This window comes from Micropterus dolomieu, linkage group LG14, assembly GCF_021292245.1.
Source record: "Micropterus dolomieu isolate WLL.071019.BEF.003 ecotype Adirondacks linkage group LG14, ASM2129224v1, whole genome shotgun sequence".
In the NCBI taxonomy this organism is placed as follows: domain Eukaryota; kingdom Metazoa; phylum Chordata; class Actinopteri; order Centrarchiformes; family Centrarchidae; genus Micropterus; species Micropterus dolomieu.
The window spans coordinates 18,498,274-18,504,761 of NC_060163.1; the positions used below are offsets into that span (position 1 = coordinate 18,498,274).

Here is a 6,488-nt window from a genome sequence, read left to right on the forward strand (position 1 = left end):
AGCAGAAGTCCACATGTTGGACAATCCATTGCACCCTCAGATGAAGCACAGAAAGGTTATATAAAGAAAATACAACATTACTTAGACCTAGCATCTGGCCAGCCAGAGAGCACAGCTTCGATACAGTGCCAGAGATCATTTGTCATTTCTGCGTGTTGCCTGTATGTGTTATGCTTCTTGCTGTGAATTTTTAATGTGACAAATTTTCACCTCACGTCATTCATGCTAATTTGAATGCATGAGTGTTTTTGCACTCCAGATATTAGTAGCTATTATGGACTTCATGTATCTTAAAAAAATAAGCTACTCTAGTATCTTTCTAAAATCTTCCTCTAGTTTCCCTCTTTTTTCACCCTTGCAATCCAAATGAAATATGAATCATGTGAGTAACACCCACATGCACTGTGGTAATCTGTGTATGACTGTGAGGAACTGATGGCTGTAGATAGTCACCAAGGGCAGCCTTGTTCACTCCATGTTGTCACAGTGACAGCGCTCCTTCTTTCTCTCAAATAAACTCTGAAATGAACATGATGATTACTGTATTATTGTATCTTAGAAAAGATAAGGAACTTTAGTTGTTTTTAATAAAGATAAGAAAGTATGTAAGAAAGTGCGTTGAGTTGGGTGTTGTTGTTTGAATGACACAGTTCACCTTTAGGGCACAACCTGGGGAATGTCAGGTAAAAGGTAAAGCAGGTTAAAACCATAGACTGTATATAAAAATGGACGTAGCGAGAGAGAAAGGTACTTTTTTTTTAATTGTCACACGATTCTTGTTGAGGTTCTGATGCCTCCACGCCTGCTACTAAAAGTTTAACTTTGAGTCTAAAATAACGTTGCTAGTCTTGTTTATTGGACATTTGACAGCTGATATAAAATTGTCTGTCTTAAAAGGACAACACAAAAACATTTAAAGAGTCTCCCATGTTCCATTTTCTCCCACGTATGTGACATAATAGTGCTCTCAACATTAAAACACTGAGGCATCTTTTAGACAACCATCTCAAAAAATTAGAATACTGATGAAAAGTTCATTGTGAGCATCAGAACCAGACTGAGAGATTACAGGCTTCAGAAACCTTTGCAGGTGTTTTGAGTTAATTAGCTGATTAGAGAGCTCTTCTCCAGTTATTTCTGTATAATTTATAATACAGAAATGTATTTAGGCTATTCTAAAATGTTTATACATTTTGAGATACTGGAGTTTTTATTTCCATGAGCTGTAAACAGTAATCATCAAGATGAAAGCAAAAAGGGTTTGAAATGCTTTGCTTTGTGTAATGAATCTAGAATATATCAAAGATTCACTTTTAGAATTAAATTACGTTAGAAAATTAACTTAACACAATATTCTATTTATTAAAGAATCATCTGTATGTACTTTATATTTTTTATCACCTGAAGAATTTATTACACATTTTCCACCCCGAGTCTCACTGTGGATCAGATGTTCCACCTGGTGCCAGAGAGCTGCAGAGAGCTGGAGTCCTCATTGTGCTGATGGGGTGGACAGACGTGGAAAGGCGTTCTCTCCTTCTGTTTACTTTGACTTTTAAATATTGTCCATATTTGTATCATCAAGGTATCTGCATGTAGAAATGTCCAAAAGGCTCCGACAGGCTGAGCCTCAGAGTTCTGTGTAGCTGAGTGAGGCTTACAGACGGCGGACCGAGTGCTAGCAGTGGCAGCGGCTAATGGCGCCTGTCAATGAAAGTGGCCACACCCCTAAGAATGCAGAACTTTAAGGCTTAATATAATTTAAACAGGTGAGTTATAAAAAAATTCACCCCCCTCACAGTTGTCACAAAGGGCAAAATTAGTGATATGCACTAAAACCTAAAAAAAATTTTTTGAACCAGGCTGTAAATATGTTTTATTCTGCTGTAAAGATGGGCATTTTAACATGGGGGTCAATGGAGATTGACTCCCTTCTGTAGCCAGCCTCAAGTGGCCACTCGATGAATTGCAGTTTCAGATACTTACGTATTTGTATCGGAAGTGAGAGCCGGAGGTTGCCGCTTGGTTAAAACGCGTTATAATTGTTTTTCTCACTCTCAGCTAAATGTTTTCTTACCTTTTTCAAGTGTCCAGTTCTCGTTGGCTGGGTGGGACTCTCGTTGCAGCAGCACAGCCCAGGCAATGCTGAGAGGGCACAAACGGTGACCCTTTTTAGATGGACTACAACTTCTTCTTCCACACACAGAACAGAAATAACTAGATTTTATATAAACAAAATGTATTCTGCCTCCAGCAGCTTTCATGTGTTGCTGCGTTTTCCTCTGATGTTGTTGAGCATGATGCTCTGAATCCGATTGCATTACAGGGAGGTTCTTCCATTATTCAGTAGTTTGCTTGATCTGATTCCACACTGTCACATCTCGATTTATTTATTTACAAACCCTGAGATGATATGTTATTTTAAATACAACCACAGTTCTTTCCAGGAACTTAAGTGTGAATATAAAATTATATAATACACAGGATTAATGACGTTTTTTTATGTAGTCTCCATTGCACTCTATCCTGCCTTCTGAGGACGGACTCTTCACTCGTCCCATTATTTGGCTGTCATGGCAATCCTCAAGCATGACACCTCAATTTTCAGGATGTCATAGAGCAAATGTTGACTGCCTGTTTCATTGAGCTCCATAGGAAAAAGGGGTGGATGGGGGAGGGCTGTAGGAGATGTGGACATTCATTTATCGTTACAGCCAAGAAAAAGAGAAACAGAGAGGGGGAGAGAGAGCGAGCGTGCAAATCCCCCCACCTCCCCTCTGCTCGGCTAGACGAGAGTGTCGCCATAGTAACCACTCAGCATGCTTCCCACAACTGGCAGGTGTAAAACCTTGTATCTCCAAGATGTTAAAGTTGCAGGAGTAGAGAAAAGACTTGTGAGCATGTAGTTTAGAGTTTCTTATTTTCAAGAATGTAATTGGCCCATTTAGGTTTTCACCTAGAATACTTAAAGGAGACCTATTATACTGCATTCCAGTCCTATATTGTAGTTCTGTGACTCCTCTATGGTAGTTCCGCGTGATTCAAAGTTTAAAAAAAAGAATTCAATAATACTGGCATTACATGCAGGCCTTCATTTCAGCATCTGTCTGAAACAAGCTGTAGATGCTCCTGTCTCTTTAAGACCCCCCTGCCAAAGCCCACTTCTGATTGGCCATTGTCTTATGTGCTTACCAGGTTGCTTAGGGATAGGGCTGCATGTTCCTTTATAGGAATGGCCAGTGTGGTGTACAATATATGTGCATGGCCAGCATTCTCTGCTAGGAAAAAATTACCATATATGGAAATCCGGCTCGGAATGACATCATACCGAGCCGTTGGTAGAAAAAGCAGTTCAAAACAGAGCATTCACAACATGGGATATCATAGGTTTTGGCTCACAGGGATTTCTTTTAAATTCTTTTACCTCATTATTTGAAGCTTTGGTACTGTACTTAGGAGGTTTCCACACTAAAATGCTGCCTCCCAATTCTTTGGCTCCTCAGCGCTCCCAGGTAGATAAATTGTGCTCCTTGTCTCCTTTTTTCTCACACTCCCCTCCTCCCACCCATATCCTCCTTTCAGGCCTCCCCTGGGTAATAGCAGGGATTATATATTAGTTGGCACCAAACTGCGACCTCTACTACAGCTTATGCACAGTATGTACCAGTATTTTCTCATACAGATAGACTGAAATAGATTTTTTAAAGCATTTAGTGACATATGTAACTCTCTCTGGGATGAAAATAAATATGTTGGTAGCGAGACAAAACAGGGTTTTATGTAAAACTCCGCTCCAAATCTGGGCTGATATGCATGTTTTTGCAGGAGATTGTTTTTATCTTTTAAATGAGGTTAGCGTGTTTGGAAAGTAATGCGGACTAGGAGCTGGCTGCTGTATTTGGAAGACTAATTGTTTCCCAGCAAAATTAACTTATTTAACTCCCGACTAAATTATAAGTCGTTTCTTCACCATGGTTACATTTTGTGACAATCTGCATTTCACCCTTGGGCGTCTTCTTAGACTTTGTGCCATCTTAACCGTTCCTTTGTTGATGAGGAATATCTTCATCTTTCTTCTGAATTTCCCTCAAAGATAAATGGCATCATTATGTGTGAATGGTAACTCAGAGAGGGTAAATGCTGTTTCACAATGCTCTAGGGTCTGCTTGTTACATCACAGCATCCTCCTTTGGAGAAGCTGTCCTCTGTTCTTAACTGCACTTTCTTCTTGCTACATACCGTTTCTGCTCAAGACAGGAACTGCAAGACACCTTCTTCATCCTGTAGCTTCTCTATCTCATGTGTCTGTCTGTCTTTGCAGTGTTGTTAATTGTCTAACATGCTCTCTGTCCCACTGTTCTGCTTCCCGTACAAAAATTCAGGCTGGCTGCTGTTCGGTGAGTGCTTGGCATTGAAGTGCTCAGACCCACAACTTGCCTGCCTGGATCCAGGGATCGTCTCTCCTTACCAGGCTCACCTCCAGCTTCTGTCCAATTTCTTACTGAAGACGACGGCAACAATGTGACAGCTGGACTCAGAACCATGTGACCTGCTATTATGGATTTAAGAATCAGCATACATTGAATCAACAGGCATCCAGGTAATTTAGCACACTGTGGCCTGCATTCATAACATTGCTTCAATGTATTTAATCATTAATAGCTGCTGATATTAGTTTTTTAGTATTAGAGGATTTCACTTGGACACACAACTCCCTTCGATTTGCACTTGGCTGTTTTTCTTTGTATATTCAAAGACTTTTTATCACAAGTTCCCGGCATATTTGTGGCCAGTCAGTCACTTCCTCAATCTGGAGATTCATGGCTACAGCTTGTTGTCTTTGTCAGCTGCTTAAAAGGATCAAGAAACAGGAAGTGAGACAGTAGTGTGAAACAGTAGTGAGAACAGAGGACTGCAGAGTACAGTAGAGTGTACAGTAGTAAAAACGCCATTAACTTGACGTGCATGCTGCAGCTTATTCAAATCAGCAATATTGTTGGGAATATGAAATGGTTTGTATTTATACTGTGTGAAACACATCTGTGGAACCTAATTAAGTTGGTTGAATTTAATATCGTATTATCGTATATAACTTTGAGCCTCAACTTGAGACTTAAGTGCCCTCGCTATTGTTGACATCATAGCCCCTGATTTCAAAGGTTTTTTTCTCCTAAAAGCACATTGTGACATTTAAGTGGCCAGTATAATTACAGCTGACTTACAGGTATCACTGTAGGCATGGTGGGGAAAAGAAAGCTGACAGAGATGGAAGTGAATGCAGACATAAAGCAATGAGTTAAGCAATGAGCAATGAGCAATGATTTAAACTGTGAAAGCCCGCCAACACTCGTGCTTTTGACTTTTCCTGTGTTTAACAATCCCCTTCATTGTTGTGCAATTCAAATATTTTAGCCCCCACCAAGCTGTTTAATGACTTGTGGAGGTGTTTGAAAAAATAAGGACAAAGGGAACATACAGTAGATGGAGGAATGGAAACAAAGCCCGAAGTCTAAGGCAGAAGGAAAGAGAAAGGAGAGGAGACTGTATTTGTGTTGAAATGTGTGGCTAAAGCATTGTCTGTCCAGCTGTGTCTGCATGTGTAAGTATCTTATCCAGCGTTTTTGTCAGAAGTGTGTGGCAGTCTTGCTCCCATTTCCCTTCTGGAGCAGAGTGGTACAGGAAGGCTGGCTGGTTGGCTGACTGCACAGGAAAGGAAATAGTCTCTATCAAAGAGCAGATGGAGGACAGCATGTGCTTACACTGCAGAAACAAACACGCATGCAGTCCTACACACACATGGAATTTTGTGCAAATACAGTGAATTTTATTAAGTGTGTGACCCAGATTGCAAATCGCAAATGTCAGTTGCGGAGAATCTGAAGTTTTCATAGAGTTCTAGTTGAATGAGGAGATAGAGGACACTTTTGAAACATTTTCATAATAGCAAAGACCTTTTTATTTCTTGCAGGAAGGTTGTTTTGCTCTTCCAATTATGTAAGGTATGAAAATGGCTTTCAAATACTGTAATACTGAAACTTTTTTTCAGTAAGCCCAATCTGTGTGGTTCTTGGGGCAAAAACAGTCAAATACAGTTTAGTTTTCTGTCTCGGCTCATAAGTATCTACACCAGCAGAGCTGATTTTGACCCTTGTTACCTCTGTGGCCTGCAGGTCACACACATTTGTCTATTGTTGAGATTAAGTGATACCCAGTATGTCATCACCACCTCCTCTTCCTTCTGTCCACTCGCCTGGTGTGTATGTCCATGATTTCTGATGGCCTGTCATGCCATCCATGCCTCTGTCAAGACCTATTAGCGGCAGGCCAGGTCACTGCCAGCATGCTGGCCTGTCTCGCAGAGCATTTGTCAGCAGCGTGTGAGGACTGGATGTTGTACTTCCTTTTCCCAAGAGGGCAGCGAGTTTTTCTGAAAGGCCTCGAACATGTAATAGTCATTTACTGTCAATATAGTGTGTATGTGTGTCCTT

General features: G+C 40.6%; 1 protein-coding gene across 6 annotated transcripts in view; it reads left to right on the forward strand.

The window, feature by feature from the left end:
• Nucleotides 1-6,488, forward strand: part of ptprea (protein tyrosine phosphatase receptor type Ea) — a 60,190-nt gene that overhangs the window by 27,800 nt on the left and 25,902 nt on the right. For 5 of the 6 annotated variants that reach the window (XM_046067934.1, XM_046067938.1, XM_046067936.1 and 2 more), the window contains exon 2: nucleotides 4,383-4,600. The gene's annotated coding sequence lies outside the window, so the exon portion shown is untranslated. Of the gene's footprint in view, nucleotides 1-1,748; nucleotides 1,770-4,382; nucleotides 4,601-6,488 lie in introns of those variants that run through there. The other variant, XM_046067935.1, reaches the window with a different exon arrangement.